The 21,112-nt window shown below is 44.6% G+C and overlaps 2 long non-coding RNA genes across 3 annotated transcripts; one reads left to right on the plus strand and one right to left on the minus strand.

Moving 5' to 3' along the window:
• Positions 1-6,228: 6,228 nt before the first annotated feature.
• LOC137224486 (uncharacterized) lies at positions 6,229-16,563 on the plus strand. 2 transcript variants are annotated; one of them, XR_010943361.1, is made up of 3 exons: positions 6,229-6,310; positions 6,895-7,053; positions 15,865-16,563. It is a non-coding gene; the product is annotated as an uncharacterized lncRNA (long non-coding RNA). The 2 variants fall into 2 exon arrangements; XR_010943360.1 differs by lacking the exon at positions 15,865-16,563 and adding an exon at positions 13,767-13,883.
• LOC137224487 (uncharacterized) lies at positions 12,299-20,374 on the minus strand. Its single transcript, XR_010943362.1, has 3 exons — positions 19,967-20,374; positions 17,611-17,836; positions 12,299-12,436 (listed from the first exon to the last, which is right to left on the minus strand). It is a non-coding gene; the product is annotated as an uncharacterized lncRNA (long non-coding RNA).
• Positions 20,375-21,112: the final 738 nt, after the last annotated feature.

The raw sequence follows: 21,112 nt of genomic DNA on the forward strand, positions 1-21,112 counted from the left end.
TTGGTAAAGTAGGGGGAAAAAGAATTAGGAAATTGACTTTGGCTGAAAATTGAGATGAGACCCTTGGCCAAGGACTGTCAGAGCATCCCAGGTGTCAGAGGTCTCAAACTGCCAAACCGGTGGGGCTTGGGCTGGGTCTTGTCTGCGCATGTGTAAGTTTGGGCTGCACAATTTTTGAACTTTTAAAAATTAGTTACCTGCATTTAATAGCAGGAAAATCTCATTTTAAAAATCCAGATTTCAGGCTTCCCTGGTGGCGCAGTGGTTGAGAGTCCGCCTGCCGATGCAGGGAACACGGGTTCGTGCCGCGGTCCGGGAAGATCCCACGTGCCGCGGAGCAGCTGGGCCCGTGAGCCATGGCCGCTGAGCCTGCGCGTCCGGAGCCTGTGCTCCGCAACGGGAGAGGCCACAACAGCGAGAGGCTCGCGTACCGCAAAAAAAAAAAAAAAAAAAAAAAAAAAAAAATCCAGATTTCATGTTTCTCTTAAAGATCTGAAGCATTTGCAACACTGCCCACATTCCATCGGAGCAGCAAATGGCTGGAGGTGATAAGCGGCTGCCCCTGTAGACAGGGGCACACACCCTCCGTGCAGCCACAGTCCCCACCCCTCTCCACTGTGAACCGAGCCAATCCATTCATTTGTATTTCCTTGGCCTCTGAGAGTATTTGCATTTATTACCTGTGATCTAATCCCAAACTCCCAGAGCATAGCTGAAAACCCCAAGAGCCGTGTGGTTGAGTAACTCAGCCAAGATGACATGGTACCTGGGGTCCAGAACTAGGACCCATGTCACATGACTTTTTGTTTTCAGCCTTATTTTTTGTTTGTTTATTTTCAGCCTTATTGATGTAAAATTGATGTATGATAAATTGAACAAATTTAAAGTATACAATTTGATGAGTTGTGACATATGTATACACCTGTGAAACATTCACTAAAATAAAGACTATGAACATGTCCATCACTCTCAAAAGTGTCCCTGTGCCCCTTTGTAACCCCTGCCTCCTCTTCTCTGCCCACATCCCTTCTACCCCACCCCAGAGTCTCTAGACATTTACTGATCTGTTTTCTGTTACCATAGATTAGTTTGCATGTTCTACAATTTTATATAAATGTAATCATACAGTATGTGCTCTTTTTTGGTCTGGCCTCTTTCCCTTAGCATAATTATTTTGAGATTCATTTATACTGTTACGTGTATCAGTAGTTCATTCCCTTTTACTTCTATATGGTATTCTGTTGTATAGCTATACTACAATTTTTATCCATTCATCCATTGATGGACATTTGAGTTCTTTCCAGTTCTTGGCTATTATAAAAAAGGCTGCTATGAACATTCTTGCACAAGTGTTTGTCTGAACGTACGCTTTGACTTCTCTAATGTATACCTAGGAAAGGAATGACTAGATCACATGAGAGGTATGTGTTTATTTTTTTTAAATAAGTTGTCAAACTGTTTTCCAAAGTAATTGTACACTTTGCATTCCCACCAGTAATATTTGAGTGTCCTGGTTGCTCCAAATCCTCACCAACCACTTGGTTTGGCCAGTCTTTTAAATTCCAGCCATTCTAATGGGGATGTGGTTTTATTTTGCATTTTCCTAACAACAGTGATGTTGAGCCTTTTCTTCCCCCCTTTGGCCGTGCCTGGCGGCTTGTGTGATCTCATTTCCCAGACCAGGGGTTGAACCCAGGCCACAGCAGTGAAAGCCCAGAATCTTAACCACTAGGCCACCAGGGAACTCCGGAGCTTTTTTTTTTCTTTCATGTGCTTACTTGCCATGCATATATCTTCTTTGGCAAAATGTGTATTCAAATCTTTTGCCCATTTAAAGAATTAGGTTATTTGTCTTCTTCTCAGTCAGTTGTAAGAATTCTTTATTATGCTCTAGACGTAAGTTCTTTATCAGATTCATATTCTGAAAAAATATTCTTCCAATCTGTGACTTGCATTTTCAATTTTGTAACTATTTTTTTGAACAGTAAAAGTCTATTTTGATGAAGTCAGGTTTACTTTTTAAAAATTTTACATTTCAGGCTTTTTGTATCAGATTTAAGAAATCTTTGCTAAATCCAAGGTCATTAAGATTTCCTTCTGTGTTTTTTTCTAGAAGTTCTATAATTTTGGCTCTTACAAATTTAGGCCTATGATTAGCATAGGTGAAAAATTGAGACGCATGTGTTTGAGTGAGTTGGCCAAGGTGACACGGTGACTCAGACCCCAAATGGGCTCCATGTCACATAGCTCATTGTCCTGAACACTTACTTTTTATTTATTTTTGGATTTAGTTGCAGAATGAGTTAATCGCATTCCTTCATTCATAAGTACACCATCACCAGTAGTCTAAGGCAAGCCTCCTATTTTTAATTATATTTTGTTATTTTTACAACATTGATTATTTCTTATATCTCTGAGCCCAAGCCTATAATTGTATATTTTGCTCTGTAATACTGGGGCTTAAACTCTAAATTCATTTCCCAGACTTCTTTGCCAACTGGCTTCCTGGCACTTTCTGCCATGGGACACACGGGTTAGAGATAGGAAGGCAGGAGGAACAGAAAAGCTGTCTTTCAGTTTTCTGGCTCCTGTCAGCATCCCTATGCAGCAGCAGAAAAGAGCCACAGCTCCAGCCGCAAGCTTCCTTCAGCTCTCCCAGCGCCAGCCATCAGCCCCAGTTGAGCCCCTCCACCAAAGGACTGCAAATTATACCTGCACACCAGCCATGGGGTTCCTTCCTTTGAACTCCTAGGTCTGCTGACACCATTTCTTCCCTTTTGTTCCACCAGCCGTAGATGTGATTGATTTTCACTATCTCAGTGTCCCCTTTCTCATCTCCTGGCCTCCAATACCCTTGTAATCAATTCCCTACATTAAATCCTCTCTGTCTGAAATATCTAGAGTGGTTTCTGTTTTTCCAATTGGACATTGATTGATATATCCCCATTTCTTGCTGCTGTATGGGCACTTAATCTAGTGTGTTTGGTATATATCCTTGGATATGAATAGATCCTTGTAAAATATAGTTTTTTTCTGCTATAGTTTTAATTTATTTAAATGCTGTTGTGCTAAATATCTCATTCTGTTTCTTCTTTTTCACTCAAAACCATTTTGCTACTCATGCTGGTGTTCTACTTCTAGTTCACTGTTTCTCATTACTGCATAATATTCCATGGCAGGCATCCATCTCATTTCACTTACCCATTACCTAGAGGTGGTCTCTGAGATCATCACCAACTCTCTACTACTGCAAACAACACAGCTCTGACCTGTGTGGGCATTTCTATGACATTTACCCCTGGAGGGAGGGCTGGCCAGACATCACGTGCTTTCTTCAGTTAAGGTCATACTGTCCCTGAAGTTTGCTATCTGAAATGTGTATTTGCAATGCTTGTGGGTGCCTATTTCTTCACATCTTCACCAGTATTTATGATCTGATATTCTAGTGTTTGCAAATTTTGTGAGTATAAACACAATTTTGTAATTTTACTTTGCATTTCTTTGATTATTAGTGAGGTTGGGCAGCTTTTTGTAAACTTGCTCATCTTACATTTTCCCCTGTGTGACTTGCTCACACATAGCCTTTGACCATTTTTCCACTGGATTTCCCATCTTTTTCTCTTCGGTCTATGGGAGTTCCTTGCTTATCAGCTTAAGACATTGCAAACATCTTCTCTTCACATGTTGCCCTTCTTAAATCCTTATCTAATGTGTCCTTTGCTGAACACAAAAATTTAATATTGTTGTAGCCAAATCCATCAGTATTTTGCCCTGAGGTTTGTGCTTTTAGATCCTTCTTTAAGAATCTTTTTCCACCCCAAGGTCACTAATATATTCTCTTACATTTTCGTCTATAGATCTTTTATAGCTTTATCATTTTACCTTTCCCATGTAGGTCTTTTTTTTTTTTTTTTTTTTTTTTGCGATACGCGGGCCTCTCACTGTTGTGGCCTCTCCCGTTGCAGAGCACAGGCTCCGGACGCGCAGACTAAGTGACCATGGCTCACGGGCCTAGCTGCTCCGCGGCATGTGGGATCTTCCCAGACCGGGGCACGAACCCGTGTCCCCTGCATCGGCAGGCGGACTCTCAACCACTGCGCCACCAGGGAAGCCCCCCATGTAGGTCTTTAATCCATCTAAAACTCATCTTTTACACAGTATAAGATAGGGATTCCAACTTTATTTTTCTTCGAGGAGTGGCCCATATTCCCAACCCCATATGATCTCTTTATAACTTATATGTAGAAAAGCCAGCCCCTCCTCTTTGCAATAGAAATAAACCTCTGTGGGCTTCCCTGGTGGCGCAGTGGTTGAGAGTCCGCCTGCCGATGCAGGGGACACGGGTTTGTGCCCCGGTCCGGGAAGATCCCACATGCCGCGGAGCGGCTGGGCCCGTGAGCCATGGCCACTGAGCCTGCGCGTCCGGAGCCTGTGCTCTGCAGTGGGAGAGGCCACAACAGGGAGAGGCCCGCGTACGGCAAAAAAAAAAAAAAAAGAAAAAGAAAAAAAGAAATAAACCTCTGTGAGAAAAAACTATGATTGTTTAAATTATCAAAAATGATTTATTTAAATGTTTTAAATGAGATTTAACTAAACTGGGACCATAAATAAGATAAGGAGATGATCACGTGCTGCAAGACTCCTCATCAGCTAGTTCCTTCCATCCTACACAGCCCCCCTCACCCCTCACTACCCAACACTGAGGCTCTTGACTCTTGCCAAACATCCTCTAGCCGTCCCCTCAGGGCTCCTCCCTCCGGTTGACCTGCCTTCACACATGCCACCCCCGTGGAATGTCCATATCAGGCCACTTCCTTCTTCTCTGTGCCACACTCATCCCTTTGAAGACGGCTCATGGGAATCTCTCCAGATCCAACCCTTTCAATGTTTTCTGAGCACTGAAGTCTGCACTTGGCCTTAAACATCCTGGGCTGATTAAGCTCAAGGGGTGTGTGTGTGTGTGTGTGTGTGTGTGTGTGTGTGCGTGCTCATCAAGATCTCCTGCTTTTATCAAACCCTTTCTCATTCTCACTCATGAATCCTGTAAAGCAAATAGAGCAGTAAATGTTTCTCCCACTTACAAATGAGGAAACTGAGGCTTGAAGAGTTCAACTCTTTTAAAACTTAGGCAGTTTGCTCAAAGCCATGCTGCAGGAACAAAGAATGGCTGGGACAAGACAGCAGTTCTTCTGGTTCTAAGTCTAGTACTCACTCAACGCACCACGCTCTTTCCTAGCATGGGCACAGGGTCTGTCTCTGCAATTAGATGGCCTGTTTCTCAAGGGCAAGGCAGGGTTTGAACCTCCAAAAAGCACTTGTCTCCTCTGATCCGAGGGAACTGCTGGCACAGAGGACATTGTACGTGGAGCCTGGTCTTGAACTCCTGCCCTTTCGCTCAGGGCACTTACACTCTTCCTAGCCACAGAGCCTGAGCCCTCTTGTAATACTGTGTTCATCCTTGTCATAGCATTGAGCACAACAGGAAGCAAATCACCCCTGTGCCATTACTATTTAACACCTGTCTCCCCTCCAGGCTCCCTGAGTGCAGGGGCCCCATCTGTCTCATTCATACCTGTATTCTCTGTGCAAGTTCTGTACTCGATAAATATTTGTTGAGTGCATGCATGCATGAATGAATAAATGAGGGACTATTTCCTGTGCCTTCTCAACCACTGCCTGGGCTCCTGTGCTGAGTGAACCAAGCACCTGTATTAGCAAAACTGGCAGCCACCCACTTCCAGCCCCTCTACTACCCAGGCCCAGCCGCAGTAAACCCCTCCCAGATGGGCAGCTGTGTTTGCCACGCACTTTTAGGTCCAGCATGAAGCCCAGCCAGGGGACCAGTGCCACCGTCAGGGCCCTTCCTCCAGCCCAGGTTCTGCTTGCTTTCCCTTGCAGGCCTCGCCTCCTCCGGCTCTGCATCCCAGCACACCCTGAGTTCACGGCCTTCCAAATCAGGGTCTTCTGTGGCTCCTTCTAGAATCCAGCCTCATGGTCTGCACAAAACAGACTTTTAATAGATGACGATGAATAATGAGCTCTTTATTCCTCTTGGAAGTTGTATTTTTAATCTGTCTCACAGATATGAATGGAAAACACAGCTTATTGGTAAGTAGGAAAAAATGCTTCCCACTTCCAGTAATGTGCCTCCCCCTGCCGATGTTCAGAAATGTCAGAGAACACATCAGTGGTAAACAATATCTCTTGAATGATTACTCTGGAAAGAAATGTGGCTCTAAGCACACCATAGGATGTGAGCCTGGAAGAGAACCACTAGAATATTCTCCAAGAGCACCCAGGTCCTGCCTAGGTGAGCTTTCCACTGGACAGGGAGAGCAAATACTATAAGACACATACAGGAAGACACTCATACACACAGAATTGATGTTGAATGGCAGGGTGGTTTGGGACATAGGTTTTGGAGTCTCACAGAATAGGGTTCAAATTCTGCCTCTAATTTTTCCTAAGTAGTTTATTTAAGGTAAATGACTCCTCAGACTGTGTTTCTTCATCTATACACTGGGGTAATAATACTTACCCCATAAGGTTGTTGCAAGAATTAAATGAGATACAGAAGCAAATCTCCAGGAATGCAATAAGGGGCAAAGCAGGAGGGGCTGTTAGTGGTATCAGAACTGGATTTTAAACTTTTCAAAGCTCAGTATGTAGATGTTGGAATGATGCAGGGACGGCATCTGGGGAGAGGTAAGTTCAGAGCTAGGTATGGGAGAGAGAAGCAAGGTGGGTGCTGAAGGTGGGAAAAAGGGCCCATGAGGAGTGGGCTCAGCTCCGGGTCACAGCTTCTAGTTGTGGTCACTGCTGAACAGTCCCAAGGGGCAGTCTTGCATCTCCTCTGATCTTATGCAATTACTTGCCTTTTTTTTTTTTTTTCAGCTTTTCGCTGAAGTAGCCTTGGACATTCTGCCCAGCAGCCTGTGAGGCTCTGGGGGGTGCCAGGCGGACTCGTGAAGACATCCTGCCTTTGGACACACCCTCCAACCCAGCCATCATCCCATCCTGCTCAGGGCTCGATGGACAAAGCTTGTTAATGAGGTCAGTGAGCACAGTCATCTCTAAAGTTCCCATGGAAAAGCCGTTCTCATCTCATCTCTTGTCTTTTAATTTCAACAAGCCAGAGGAGAGCTTCCTGTGTTCCAAAGTCTCTCTTGCTTGGGGAAAAGATAATATTTAAGGACTTGCTGTTCCAGATGTGGTTCTTAGGCCAGCAGCATCAGTGTCACCTAGGAGCTTTTCTGAAATTCTGATTCCAGGGTCCCACTCTGACCTGCTGAATAAGAATCCCTGGAGGTAGTTCCCAAGAATTGACGTTTTTAAGAAGTTATCTAGGTGATTCTTTCTTTCTTTCTTTGGCTGTGCTGGCTTTTAGTTGTGGCACGCATGATCTTTGTTGTGGCCTGCAGGATTTTTAAGTTGCGCCATGCGGGATCTAGTTCCCTGACCAGAGGTGGAACCTGGGCCCCCTGCATTGTGAACGTGCAGTCTTAACCACTGGACCACCAGGGAAATCCCTCTTTTTTTAAAATGGTTGTTTATTGCTCTAGGCCACAGTCCCACGGGGATACTAATAAATGTGATTGCTTTTGCCAGAAAGTTCATTAATCCTGTGGTTTAGTGTGCTGATAATGGAACATCCTGTTCCACTGACTTTTTTTTCATTCTTATGCACAGTAATGTCTGCGAAGCACTGTTTTAAGGCACAGTTTAGATGTGTCAGCCTCTCTTGTGCTTGCTTGCGTCACTTGTAGCCATGTTTTTTACCATGTGATTAAGAAACGGTCAATTTTTATTCAAGATAACAGGAAGTTCACTCTGAAACACAGTTGCCAAAGCCTTTGTTTCAACATAGAAAAGAATTTTAGAAGATTCCACTGTGGGTCAGTCAAGAATAATCATAATATAAACTGAACTTTAGAAGTGTAGCTATTCGGACTGAACTCTTCTATCAGAATTCTTTGGTTGCGAGGAAGAGAAATGGAATCTCACTATCTTAAACACAAAATGAATTTAGTAGAAGATACAGGACCACTTACAGAATCAGAATCAGAAGAATCAGTCTCAGAATGGCCAGGAAGCAAGGCAGGCCGTAGGGAGCAGGAACTAATGGGTGGTCTGGGAGGGAGCTGCTGATGGGATTAGGCCTTCAGTGGCTTTCCAGAGCTGCACTGTCCATCCAAGATGCAAATTTGCAAGAGAATCTGATTGGTCAAGGCACAGACACATGCCAAGACCTGGCCAATGGAAGGAGGACTCCTTGACTGATGGTCCCAGAGCCCCTCCAACACTGCATGCAATGGGTGCTGGATGGTTCCCCAGACATGAGTGGATGGAGCTGATAGGCAAAGCAGGGGATTCGCCCTGCCTCCCCAGGCTGGCTGTCTTTGACCGGACATGAGCAAGAGGAATCCAGATGCGTAAACCTTAAGAGAGATGAAAGGAAGTGTGAAAGTTTTCTTAGAAAGGCTAGGGGAGTTCAAAATCTCGGAAAAACAGAGCGGAGATCGCCGTTTGATTTAGGTGTAGTTGTGAAGGCCAAAGAGAATGACCTTAGGTAATGACTTCAAGAAGCCCAGCTCTGGGAGGCTGGCAGCGGCAGATGCACTGCGAGCTCTGAAAGGGAGGGAGGCAGAGGTTCAGAGGTGTCTGTGAGCCTGTGAGAGACCGGCAGGGCGAAAGCAGGCGTTCCTGATGCGGGCTCTGCAGGGCGTGCAGGTCTCTCCAACACACCCCTGTAATCTGCAACCAGTAAGAGAGGGCATCACTCCCTCAGGGCCACGGTACGGTGGTGGGGTGGGGGGCTGGGGGCACGGGAGGGGCCCTGTTAGCTGCATTTGGGCTGTGGGTGTGTGCAATGTGACAGCGAGGACCCCAAAGAGGCACCCTTACGAGGGAGGCCACCCCTAATGCTGCCAGTATGTACGGACTTACGGACCTTGATGCTTTTCAAAAGAAACATTGACCAACTATACCTCAATTAAAATAAATAAATAGATAAATAAATGAAATATAAATATTTATTAATAAATATATTAATAAAAATAAACATTTTTATTTATATATTTTATTAATTATTTATATATTAATAAAAATATAAATAATTTCAAAAATATTTTAAAAAACAAAGAGAAATGTTGAAAACATCAACTTCTATCATAGGATAAAAGTTATTCACAGCTGTTGAAACCCAATGAAAGGCACTAGAAATATATGTAAAAAGTGGAAAAATTGCTAGCACTTAAAATTGCTAGCTAGGTGACAGGCATAATGCCAAACACTTAATGTCATCTTATTTAATCCACAAAACAACCCCGAGACCTCTGTTTCACAAATAAGAGTTCAAGTGACACACTCCTGGTCAGGCCGATCATGTGTGGCAGGGCCAGCGTGTGAGCCAGGCGCGTTTAACTGTAAAGCCTCTACCAAATATTACAGTAGCAAAGCCTTCGTTAGTATTCAATTTACTAGTAAATTGAGATGTAAAAGTTTCTACAAGGTGCCATCAGAAATAAAGCTTTCAGGGCTTCCCTGGTGGCGCAGTGGTTGAGAGTCCGCCTGCCGATGCAGGGGACACGGGTTTGTGCCGCGGTCCGGGAATATCCCACATGCCGCCGAGCGGCTGGGCCCGTGAGCCACGGTCGCTGGGCCTGCGCGTCTGGAGCCTGTGCTCCGCAACGGGAGAGGCCGCAGCAGTGAGAGGCCCGCATACCACCAAAAAAAAAAAAAAAAGAAATAAAGCTTTCATAGCACTGAATGCATATATAGTATTGTACAAATAAATATAGGAGGAAAAACTTCCGCATTTCTCCGTAGTTATTTTTCTTTTTACACAGTAGCTACATAAGGCACAGAGTTAGCATTTTAGACGTCCTTGTTTAATGCCTAAGCTTTCATACAGACATGTATGGTTAGAAATACAAAACATATACGGTCATTTTACATCCTAATATATTTTTTAGCTGGCCAAGTCTAAAGAGAAACCATCAAAAATTATATGCCTAAAATATACTTGACCAAAAGCGGCATAAGACACCAGGAAAATCTAAAACTTCTCTACGAAAAATCGTGAACTGTTTCCAAACCAAAATAAGGCAGGGCCCATGGCTTAGTGTCGATTACATACCAACCCCATGGAGTAAAGTGAGGAGGGGGTCTGTGAGGGCCAACCAACTCCATGACTGCACCAGGCTGATTTAACTAACGAGACCCCCGGGCCCTGCAGTTCACCTACAGCAGCTATATATTCGGTGAGGCCGTGTCCTGTCACAAAGTCAACGGAACCCAACCCTGCAGTTCTGAAGTCATTCCAGGGGATGTGGGGCCCAGATGGGGTGCAACAGAGAGTAACAACGGACGCAAGGCTCTGGAAAGTCTTTTGGGGGTGGGGTGGGGCGTTATCAATTTTTCCTCTGCGGGGACCTTCATTTGACAGGGAATTGATGGTCTCTGGAATCTTCGAGAACATTGTGAACCACATCCCACAGTCTTGCAGCCTAGTTCTAGGCAAAACGTTCTCTCGGGGCGTGAGCTCCCCTCTCAGCCCAGCGAAGGATTCCCCATGGACAGCATTTTAATAGCACCTCCCAGAACACTGGCATTCCAACTTCTTATTTAGAAGCTGGCGCGCTCCAGCCTCAGCGCAGGCCTCGGGGATCTCCTTTCCCTGAGTGTTCCCCCGACTCCATCCTCCCACACCTACTTGCTTCCTGGTGCTACTTCTGCCTGTCCCTCCCCAGCCCCCAAGCCACTTAGAAAACACAGTCTGCATGATTCATCTTCCTGTTCACGCCGGTGCTGAGCACGGTGCTTTATACTTGGCTAGTGCTGAATAAATACATAGGAAAATGCTAAATAAAACAAATGCTGAGAATAGCTGTCTGGGAGGATACTGCGTACCTAATTTAGGGACTCTTGCTGGTTTATGCCTTGAGATGCAGATGAACATCTGTTTTTTTAAAAAAAAAATCTGCCTGCCACAGATTAGATGTGTGAAAGCAAAGTGTCTGGCATGTAGTAGGTTCAATAAATATTGATTAAATGAATGAATACACTAACTGAAGAATGCATGCAAGGAAAGGAAGGTTATAATAAACATTTCAGCAGTCCTCAAATCGAGAGGAAAAATCAATAGTGAGATTGGACGGCCTCCATTTCACACTGCAATGCATTAAAAATCCACAATTCCACAAGTTGCATGAACAATTAAAATTCTTAGATGTACCACTCGAGCGTCATTTTACTATATTATCAGCATATCAGGGGAAGGTACCTTTTAAAATTTCTCAAGTTACAAGAACCTACAGTAGAGGACAGGGAACTATGTTCAATGTCTTATAATAACCTATAATGGAAAAGAATCTGAAAAACAATATATATATATATATATATATTCAGTTTTATATATATAAAAAACTGAATCACTTTGCTGCACACCTGAAATATTGTAAATCAAGTATACTTCAATAAAAAATTATTTTTAATTTTTCAAGTTAAAGATTTCTCAAGTTAAGAAATTTATTTTGTTTAAATGTTTAAAATTTTTATTGGAGTATAGCTGATTTACAATGTTGTGTTAGTTTCAGGTGTACAGCAGTGACTCAGTTATACATGTACATATATCCACTCTTTTTTAGATTCTTTTCCCATATAGGCCTTTACAGAGTACTGAGTAGAGTTCCCTGTGCCGTACAGTAGGTCCTTATTAGTTATCTATTTTATATATAGTAGTGCGTATATGTCAATCCCAATCTCCCAATTATGGCTCTCCCCCTTACCCCCTGGTAACCATAAGTTTGTTTTCTACTTCTGTAACTCTATTTCTGTTTTGTTAGTAAGTTCATTTGTATCCCTTTTTCAGATTCCACGTATAAGTGATATCATATGGTATTTCTTTCTCTGTCTGACTTACTTCATTCAGTATGACAGTCTCTATGTCCATCCATGTTGCTGCAAATAGCATTATTTCGTTTCTTAACTTTTAAAATTATCAAATTTTTAAAAAGAAGAGGCCCCGTTCATGGGAAACTTCTTCAAAATAGAATTTAATTATAAACAAATGTACTTCAATTCCCTCCTTGTACATTACAAAGGTCAGACTACTTTCTAAGGTCTGGGCTTTCTTTAGTGAGGAAGATGTGCAAATTAGGAATTAAACGAAAAAGTCAGACCTCGTCGTCTGGAAGCACGGCCTCTTTACTTTTTAATAGGCCTCTTTTCCATTTGGTTTGAGATAAAGTGGCCCCAATTATTTTAGAATCCTTTAAAGGAAAAGATATCCATAAATTAAGCTATAGTCCTCCCCTTATTTCTCGGAGAAATTAAATTCTTACCTTAAATGACTTAAATCACCTTGCACAGAACCAGACAAAACTCCCTTCTGTAGTGTTACAGAAGATGGACACAGCAGCACAGAACTTTGGAGCTAAAAAGATAAATAGAAATAGATATAAACACATACCCCACTAGCAAAATTCAATAGTAAGATCAAAGCTAGACTTTCTCCTTCACAGAGCTCCTGTTAAGATTTTTTTTTCTCTTCTGCACCATAATCTGAGTCTCAGATACTTTCATTCCTATTCAGTCTCAAGATCAAACAGCTCACACACATCTGCTGGGGTAGTTTTTTTTTTAAAAGCATTCAATAATTGATGGGGGTGAGGGGAGAAGAGGAGTTTGAACATCAACATAACGGCAACAGCAAAATACACCATCGCGCTCCATCTGCCAATAGAATTGAGGGGCCCGGTGGGAAATGTGTGTATACGAGGGGGCAAATGTTTGTAAGAGGTAATACTAACAAGTCCCAAAGAGAGTTTTCTCAGACTGCTTGCCCTGCCACTTAAAATTACCTTTTTTATAAAAAATAGGAAATATTGTTTTATTTCACCTCTTTCCAAATGGAATCCTGCCTCTGGCCTCTTTGGGGAGCAATGAGGTCCAAGGCCTGGGCTTGGAAAGCATGCCGTCACACGCAGGAGCTGGATGTACATACACAAGCAGAGCAAAAGGCAAAACGTGGCCACTAGTCAACAGGGATCTTCTGTGACAGTGCAGGGCAAGACATGCTGGATTATGACTAGGGAACAGAGAAGGCTTCCTGGAGGAGGTGATGTTCAGACAGGGCTTTGAAGGATACAGAGGGTTTTGCTAGAGAAGTAGATGGGCATGCCTTGGGCAGAGGCATTGGTAGGAGCAAACTGGTACTGGAAAACTACAGGCATGTTTGGGGTCCAGTGTAACTGAGGTGCAGGGGCTGGGATTGGGGAGAGACCCCAAGGACAAGTGAAAGTTCTGGAGGCAAGATGGAGGGTCAAGGACACCATATATGATGATATTGTATTTACTCATTCTTCACTTCATCTTTCCAGTTACTCCCTGTCCCCACCCACCCTCAAATAGTATCCTTCTGTTTTCAAAACAATAACATTCAGCAGCATGTAAGGTCCTCTATTATAAATGATGTAGCTTAAGAAGATTCATGTCCAATGATGAAAAATCAAAATAACCTGTGAAGAACCAAGTCTAAATGAACCTCAAGAAGCAAGACTTCATAGTTTCTTATTATCTTCTCCGGCGGTAATACAGTTTCTCCTCCAAAAGTCAAGAGCTCTGTTATTTGAGGGGCACAGTCCTGGTCTCCCTGCCCGCCTCACAGTCCACTGCATTAGTCAGGTTAAGTAATGTTAGCTGCTGTAACAAATAACACCCAAATCTCAGTGGCTTAATACAACAAAATTTTATTTCCTGTTCAGGTAAAGTCCAATGCAGGTCAACAGCTCTCCTGGATGAGTCTCTGCATCAGCCTTAGGGACCAAGGCTGCTTCCATCTGCCACTAACCTACAATAGGACCTTGGGCCAATCATTTCCCTTCTATGGACTTCAGATCCTTCATTTACAAGATGGTGCTAATAGTCCTTGCCCACCTACCTTATAGGATTATTAGGACTGTCAAATACTTAGTAAAAAATAATTATAATTATCAAAGCAGTTAACATTTATTAAATTCTTTTTTTTAACTTTTATTTTTCTTATTCTTTTTTTTTTTAATTTTATTTATTTTGGGCTGCATTGGGTCTTCGTTGCTGCTCTCAGGCTTTCTCTAGTTGTGGAGAGCGGGGGGCTACTCTTCATTGCGATGTGCAGGCTTCCCGTTGCGGTGGCTTCTCTTGTTGCAGAGCACGGGCCCTAGGTTCATGGTCTTCAGCAGTTGCAGCACATGGCTCAGTAGTTGTGGCTCGAGGGCTCTAGAGTGCAGACTCAGTAGTTGTGGCACACGGGTTTAGTTGCTCCGCAGCATGTGGGATCTTCCTGGACCAGGGATCGAACCCGTGTCCCCTGCATTGGCAGGTGGATTCTTAACCACTATGCCACCAGGGAAGTCCCTATTAAATTCTTACTATGCACAGACACTGTGCAATGTGTAATAAGCATTATTTCATTTAATCCTCATAACAACACCGTCACAAAAGTCCTACCACTGTTATCATCATTGTTAAATGGGTTTGTTTTTGCATTCATAAGTGAAACATAACTGTAAAAGAATATTACTTGAACGCATTGAGGCCCCACTCCCACCCAGGGCCTTGCACATGTTAAATCCTCTTTCAGGAAGGCCTTGTCCCAGTTATCAAAGTGCTGTGCTCTCCCTTCATTCAGGCTGCTAGCCTCGTGTCATCTTATCAGAGAGGATGTTCCTATCCACTCTATCTTTCCAAATTGCCACCTCCTACCCCATCATACTGCTTTATCCTCTGATCCTGTTTGTTCTTTATAGCATTTTAACCCCCTGACATCTGGGGAACTCATTATTATTTACTGTCAGTCTCCCAACTAGGCTGTAAGTTCCATGAAAGCAGGAACTTTCCTTGAAGCATTCACTGCTATATCCAGGGTCTAAAACAGGGCTTAGCACATAGTAGGTGCTCAGGAAACACTGGTTGAGTCAATAGGACCCAATCCTTATTTTATGTTGCTAATTCATGTGGGAAAATGATCCTTTGTCACTTGACTTTTCTTTTTCTGCAAAGGCGCTCTATCAGAAACACAACTGCAGCGTTTCAGGGGCTCTTGAGTCTAAAACATTGACCCCCGTCAAGCTCAGGGGGATGAAATCTACCAGCTGCACCCATCAGTTCCCTCCTGGTGAAAGATTAGAGGGGAGCACATGCTCTTCCAGCCAGTTCCCAGGCATCTGGATCACCCGCACAAGCCTTAATCAAGTTATCATATCTAGCCAGTGTCTCCTGGATCCCGTCACTTCTGAATGAGAAAAAATTTGCAGACAAATTTCTAGCAGCAGGATATTGGAGCTTTCCTGCGAGGCTGCCTAAAAAACACCTGCCGCATCAGCAGCCTCCCTCCTGTTCCTGCTGAGAGGCGCTTCCAGCCTCCAGCTTGGGGACCGGGTGAGGCTCTCTGCTCCTTTGCTTCCGACCTACCTGCCCCTTGGAAATACTGCTCTGGTACCGGGACTGCCCTGGGCCAGGTCCAGATGAAACATACACCCACGTCCACCTGGTGACGTCTCCATAATGGGCTTTTCCTAAGTTGCTCTGGTCAAAGACGAGGGCTCTATCCAGAATCAAGAAATCTATCGCCACCAGCAGCACCTGCCCTCCTCGTTGTCCCGTGTTCTGGGGCATTTGATTAAGTGCCAAGAAAGTTCACTTTAACTTCCAAGAAGCCTCATTCAGCTATTCCAGGGAGGAAGGGTTGCTTTGGCTTCTGGGCTTTATCCATAATGTGTCCAACCATTTTCACTTTTTAGGGAAAACTGTGAGAGAGAAACAAAAAGCACTTTTCCCCCTTCCTCAGGAAAAAAAAAAGAAAACGATTTTTTTTTCCCCCAGGAGAGAGCGTTTTGCTGGAGAAAAAGAGCTGAGAGGATAAAGATATTGGCAAAGCTTAACGCCATAAATCTGATTAATTTACCTTGTGACACTCGCAACAAAAAAGTTAAGGGTCAGAGTCTTGCCTGCGAAGTGACCTTTCACCTGCAGCCAAGGCGGTCACAATGGGGGCCTGGGCCGCCTTTCACAGCTACCTGCTGCTTCTGACAATGAGATTGGACACAGTCTTCAGTATGATGGAGAACACCTCTAGAGCAGCGGCTTTGTTCTTTCTGCATGCAGAGTGCAGAGCGCCCAGGCCCACATCCTTACCGTCCCGTGTTGAAATAGGACCAGACAGGAGCTTGTGTCTCTGGGATGGAGAGCCAGGAAACGAAAACGGAGAGCTCTGGCTATGACTCATCACAGAAACATATATTTAATAACTTACAGAATCTACAGAGATGAATCCTTCTTGGTCTTGCCCTAAGGCAGCACAGGGGGCCATGTCACTAACTAAAACAGGATACAATCAATGCCTAACCTAAGGGACATTCGGATGCGTGTTCACAGGATGAATGACTGAGTGACGGATGGGGGTGCTTTGTGCCCAAAGGAAAGCACTATGGGAGACGGAGTCTGGAATCCCCAGATCGAGGAAACTCAGAGAATGATCTTCAAATCCGTCTCTTAAATTATGTCAATACACATAAGGGATGAAAAATCAGGTGACCCTCCCTCTTCTCACATTTCTATTAAAAGACATCCCAGGCCAGTCACCATCTCACGAGACACAAACAGCTTACACGGGGCCCCAGTCATGGTGGCTCTTTCTGGAAACGAGTGGTCCCACAAAGGACACTCTCAGAGATTTCTCTGTTCCTGCATGTTGCCACATCGTGTTGCCAGCAATGCTCACAGCCTTCAAGTTTTGCGTTTCATCTTGGCTTTAGCAGAATGTATTAATAGAGGGGAACATCTGGCGGAATGGCATCACGAAATGGGAACCAGCTGCTAGGTCAAGCGCCACCGAGAGCTGTTTATCCGTGGAATTAACCTTTTGTTCAGCGTTTGTTTTGTGGCCTGGCTGTGCTGTGTTTTTAAGTTCACGTTTCTCCCAGTCTCTTCTCAAGGCACCCAACTTTTTGCTGATTCAGCACTTCACATGCCTGGCAGAAGGCAGTTTGGAACAGCAGCCATGGAGGCTTGAAAGCCCTCCAGTGGGCAGTTGAACTTGGCTCCTTGTAGATTGATGAAGCCACAGATGGGCCTAGGTGGACTCGTGGGAGAATCCCAGGCAGGCCCAACTCCATCTGCACACTGAAATTGTGTCTAGGCAGGAGGCTAGGTGCCTTCACCTCCAAATTCCCTTTGAAACAGCCCAAAGTGTGAAATGAATTTAATGCCACTGAAAGGTCAGGAGCGTGTAGGCCAAACACCAGGACATGCTCTGGGAGAGAGAAGGGAAGGGAGGGAAAGAAGAAAGGAAGGGAAGGAAGGAAGGGAGGGAGGGAGGAAGGAAGGAAAGAGAGAGGGAAAGAGAGAGAAAGGAAGAAAGAGAGAGATAGAGAGGGAGTAAGGGAAGGAAGGAAGGGAAGGAAGAAAGAAAGGGAGGGAGAGACGGAAGGGAGGGAGGGAGGGAGGAAGGAGGGAAGGAGGTGGGGAGGGAGGGAGGGAGGGAGAGAGGGAAGGAAGGAAGGAAGGGAAGGAAGAAAGAAAGGGAGGGAGAGAGGGAAGGGAGGGAGGGAGGAAGGAAGGGGCACTTACCAGAGGGTGTACATGCCAAATTAGCACAGCTCACACGATTCCTCCGTGCCTGCCTGGTCTCCTGCATGGAGGTGGTGGGCTCCGACCATCAGGCAGGTTATGGCCCATGGCTCAGCTCCAAGAAGGAACAATGAATCTTCCCATATCAGCCTTAGGGCTAGACATGGCCCCAAAGGAGGTTGTCTTGTTGTTGTTATTGTTGTTTTGCCTGGGTTTACATGGAAGCCTAAGATATAAAACAGAGCAAAGCGACCTGGCTCTGATCACAGCAGAAGCAGGAAGTGGTCAGGAGCTCACTCCGTAGGACGTTTCTTCCATTTCCCCCACCAACACCCTATCCTCCTCAGCTGGCCCACAAAAGACATTGAGGTTGAAACTAATGGATCCATTCCAAGGCCCAAACTGGTGGAAGCCATAAGAGGAGGAATCGACCTCCCTGTGAGCGAGCGGCAGCCCTGGGACCTGAAGTGCATCTCTGTCTCTCAGGCAGGTGCTTACCCTTATGCACTGGGCTAGGCGTGTGCCTGGGCTTCCCTATTTTCTGATCCTACAGAGGAACAGGGCAGGTCTCTTCAATGATAGGAGAAGCACAAGGAAGCCAGCTTGGGGCTGTGGGTCCTCCCCACCCCGGGCACGCATTCCCAGCTGGGGAACATATACTGCATGTGTCTGAAACATTCTAAAACCACCTCTAGCCCGAGATTCAGACAAGTAGACTTCGTCTGGGTACCATATGTCTGGCATCTTAGAGATTTCATTTTACATTAAAAATATAAACATCGCAATAAGGGAAAAGCTGAATTTATTCCATGTTTATTCCATGAAGGGTTTACTTGTGATTTATTAATTTTTTTAAAACAGAGAAGTAAAAGAGAACCAAAAAGAAAAAATCCCAACAGATCACTTATTCTCCAAGCAACCTGTAGCCTGATGCCAGCATCAGGCCTGTCACAGCCAGCCTTGACCTCTTGAAAGATATATTTCAGTGGAGAAATCAGTGCTAGAACATGATACAATTTGAACAGATGAATAACGTGAACAAAAGGAGTTCCCTGGCTCTTAGAAAACATTATTTTGGAAGATTATGCAGACTTGCAATTTAATATGAGATGTTGACATCTGGAGAGACCCTGATTTGACAATCTGGCAGGAAATATGAGGAAAACACAAATGGCAGTTTTAAAAAAAAAGTTAAAGAAAAGCATGGCTGTAGTGGCCCAGTGCAGCAGTGCTGGAATGCCAGATAGCCCGAGTTTATCACCCGTGAAGCTCGAATGATGGCAAGTCCAGCCTGGGTCCAGGAAGGCTCCAGAAGGGTAGGTGAGAGCGAGGAAAGGGAAGGTTCTTTGGTGAGTGCAGTCAGTGGTAGTGGAAGCAGGCCGGGGTATGGCTGGTCCCTGTGATGTGGCCACAGGGCCGGGAGGAAATGGCCCTCCCAACCTGCTATTACAGCAGCTGTGGTTGGGCCCATCCTGACAGCTCGGTGCTGGCAGGCTACACAGGAAGCTGGTTGTCCAGCCATCAGCGCAGCGGGAACACACAGCACTTTCCCAAGCTCCGGATTCCAGGGCACACCGCTACAGACTCGTTCCAGTAGCCTGATAGTCCCCGGCTCACACACCCTCTTCTCAACCAGATCAAGTGTTAATGTTGTACCTTCCTGTCTGTGGCTAGAAATTCATTTTTGAAAAAATGCTGTGCGGTATAATTTACACTTAGTAAAATACTCAGATCTTAAGTGCTTGATCAGATTTGACAAACGCATACGCTCACGTGTCCCAGACCCCGATCAAGACACAGAACATCGGGACTTCCCTGGTGGCGCAGTGAATAGGACTCCAGGCTCCCAGTGCAGGGGGCCCGGGTTCGATCCCTGGTCAGGGAACTAGATCCCACATGCATGCCGAGGCTGGGAGTTCGCATGCCACAACTGGGAAGGCTGAGTGCTGCAATAAGGAGCGGGTGAACCGCAACTAAGGAGCCTGCCTGCCACAACTAAGACCCGGTACAACCAAATAAATACATATTTTATTTAAAAAGACACAGAACATTTCTATCCCCCCAGAAATGTTCCTCATGCCCCTTCCTCGGCAATGCCCCTGCACACACATACACATAGCACGAAGCAATCAACCACTGATCTGACTTCCGTCACCACAGATGGAAGGTGCTATTCTAGAACTTCATACAAATGGAATCCTCTTTTGTGTCTAGCTGCCTTCACTCAGTATGTTTTTGAAATTCATGCACGTTGTTGCATGCATCAGTCGTTCATTCTTTTTTTTCTTTCTCTCTGAGTAGTATTTTATTGAACAGATACACCACAAATACCGTAATTTGTTATTTATCCATTTACCTGTTGTTGGACTTCTGGGATTGTAGGTATTATGAATCAAAGCTGCCATGAACATTCCTCTAGAAGTCAGGTAAATTCATCCCTCCAGAGTAAATATCTAGGAGTGGAATTGGTGAGCCATAGGGTAGATGGTCTTTAGTCTTTAAAAAAACTGCCAAGTAAATTTCCAAGGTGGCTGTTCCGAAGTTCACATTTAAAGTATGCCTATCACGGTGGTCCCCGTGCTCCAGAGTGTGCGAATGACTGCACGGTTGTGGACGCAGCAGAGAACCTGGGCATCGGGACATCTGAGGCATGTTTGTACTGAAGTGTCCAGGACTCAGTTTCCTTATCTGTTGAATGGGGTGGTTGAACAGATGATGTGTCCAAGGGTATTTCTTATTCCATTCTGACATAATGAATCTTCTATTTCGCCACTCTCTAGAAAAGCAAAACAAAAAAATACGTTAGTTATTATTCTCTTTAAAAGCCAATATCTGGGGAGTTCCCTGGTGGCCTAGTGGTTAGGATTCTGGGCTTTCACTGCTGTGGTCCAGGTTCAAACCCTGGTCGGGGAACTGAGATCCTACAAGCTGTAAGGTGCAGGCAAAAAAACCAAGCTAATATCTGATTTGTAACCCACCAATAGAGTGACTAGGTTGGTCATCGCTAATATCTGATTTGTAACCCACCAACAGTGTGACTAGGTTGGTCATCTAACAGTTTCAGGCCCTGGGTCATTTATGATGCTACTAACTGCAAGTATCAGAAAAGCTCGTTGAAACTGGCTTAAATAATAAAGAGGAGTTATTGGCTCATGGACCTGAAACAAGCCCAGGATCAGGCTGGAGCGACCAGGGTTCCTGTTCCTTTTGTCGGTGGTTCCCTGGGCTTTGCCCTCCTTTCTACTGTGGCTTCATCCTTAGTTTAATAACAAGATGAAAGCAGTCCCGGGCCTCACCTCCACATACAACACAGAAGGAATTATCCTTTCCGGTAGCTCTTCCTTAAAAATGAGGAAACTTCTTTTTCAGAAGTTCCTAGAAAACTTCCTCTCATATGTATCATTGGCCTGTACTCGATTACAGGCAAGGCTTGTTTATTATATTTCACTTTATTGAGCTTAACAGGTACTGTTTTGTTTTTTTGTTTTTTACGAATTGAAGG

This window comes from Pseudorca crassidens, chromosome 5, assembly GCF_039906515.1.
Source record: "Pseudorca crassidens isolate mPseCra1 chromosome 5, mPseCra1.hap1, whole genome shotgun sequence".
NCBI classification, from domain to species: Eukaryota; Metazoa; Chordata; class Mammalia; order Artiodactyla; family Delphinidae; genus Pseudorca; species Pseudorca crassidens.